The sequence below is a fragment of the Cebidichthys violaceus genome, unplaced genomic scaffold (assembly GCF_023349555.1).
Source record: "Cebidichthys violaceus isolate CVI_PGR_0920_01 unplaced genomic scaffold, fCebVio1.0.p SCAF_57, whole genome shotgun sequence".
NCBI classification, from domain to species: Eukaryota; Metazoa; Chordata; class Actinopteri; order Perciformes; family Stichaeidae; genus Cebidichthys; species Cebidichthys violaceus.
In genome coordinates, this window is record NW_027176783.1 from 617,501 (window position 1) to 619,517 (window position 2,017).

A 2,017-nucleotide genomic window follows, 5' to 3' on the forward strand; every position below is an offset into this window, starting at 1 on the left:
GGAGCAGAGTCAGACAGAGGCAGCGAGACACCTGATTGGCTGATGGCATTTTACGCACGGGGCCAATGGAAAACTGGATATAAGTGCAATTTTTATAAAAAAGCAGCCAAGTAGAGTGAAGAGATGAATTAGTCATCATGGAGATCACACACACACACACACACACACACACACACACACACACACACACACACACACACACACACACACATGTGGTGGCAACATGGTGGCAAGTGTGAAGTCATGTTCATGTGTGAATGTACTGTAAGTGCATATATATATGTATATACATATATACATATATATATATGTATATATGTATGTATATACATATATTTACTGTATATTTATACATATTTAAATGTATATTTACTGTATAATAAATCATGAACCTCCGGTTCTTTAAAGGTCTTCAGAGCTTCACGTGTTAAAGCTGCATTCTCTCTAGTGTCCACCAGGGGGCGACTCCTCTGGTTGTATAGAAGTCTAGTCTAAAATGACTCTACTTCTCTCTTGATTTATTCCCTCAGTAAACATTGTAAACATGAGTTTATGGTCTCAATCTCTAGTTTACAGTCTTCTTCAATACAGCATGATGTTCATTTAGTACATTATGCTCCATTTAGAGTCAAACAGACCATAAAGAGAGGATGATTTAGGGGCGGGGCTACACAGTGATTGACAGGTCTCTACCAGAGACGTATACGGTGTCTCTACGTCACTCCTCCTCAGTCCAGATATGGTCACTTCCTGTTCACTGGTTGATAAAAACAAGATAAATCAAAGATGGCCTCACTCCAACGTCCACAAACCACATTTTTTAAAAGGAGTGGTCGACTCACCTGTTTACACTTCGTCCTCTGTGTTGTCTCACTCCATATTTTGGGGGGACAGTTGGATGTTAAACACAAACAGTCGGCCATGTTTTTTTTACTGTCTTCACTTCTTATTGTGGGATTTTAACGGCCGTCTGCTCCAACAGAATTATATTTCAGACGCATCGATCAGCTGAAACATTAAACCAGAGACGACTAAAGAGTGTGTGTGTGTGTGTGTGTGTGTGTGTGTGTGTGAGTGTGTGTGTGTGTGTGTGTGTGTGTGTGTGTGTGTGTTGTTATCAGTGCTGTGCAGCCCCCCTGATCCTGGCAGAGCTGAGTCGGTTCACACAGGGGGTAATGTGTCCTTCTGCTGGAGTGTGTGTGTGTGTGTGCGTGTGCGTGTGCGTGTGTGTGTGTGTGTGTGTGTGTGTGTGTGTGTGTGTGTGTGTGTTTCAGTCATGGTGCATGGATAAAACGATTAGGGAAATAAAGCCATGAGGAGAAAGAAAGGATGGACTCTGGAGAGGAGAGGAAGATGAAGAAGAAAGAGAGGAGGAAGGGAAACATGGAAAGGAAAGGAGAGGTAACAATCAGCCTAAAGTGAAGGAAAGATGTCTCTCTGTATATATGTGGGATAAGGACTTGTATATATTTGATATAGTTTCTACTCTGATTTAAATATTTAATATTTGTATATATTGAAGCTCATCAAATACGGATACTTTGTCGTCATGGTGACGTCTCTCGTTGGTTTGTGAATGTTTTGAAGCCTTCAGTTTGGTGATTTCACCATCGCCATCTTGTTTTTATCAACCAGTGAACAGGAAGTGACTGAGGAGGAGAGACGTAGAGACGCCGTATACGTCTCTGGTAGAGACCTGTCAATCACTGTGTAGCCCCGCCCCTAAATCATCCCCTCTTCATGGTCTGTTTGACTCTAAATGGAGCATAATGTACTAAATGAACATCATGCTGTATTGAAGAAGACTGTAAACTAGAGATTGAGACCATAAACTCATGTTTACAATGTTTACTGAGGGAATAAATCAAGAGAGAAGTAGAGTCATTTTAGACTAGACTTCTATACAACCAGAGGAGTCGCCCCCTGGTGGACACTAGAGAGAATGCAGCTTTAACTCATGAAGAACAGGAGAACTTTAAAGAACCGGAGGTTTGTCTTCTGGGTCAAAGCGGTCTGT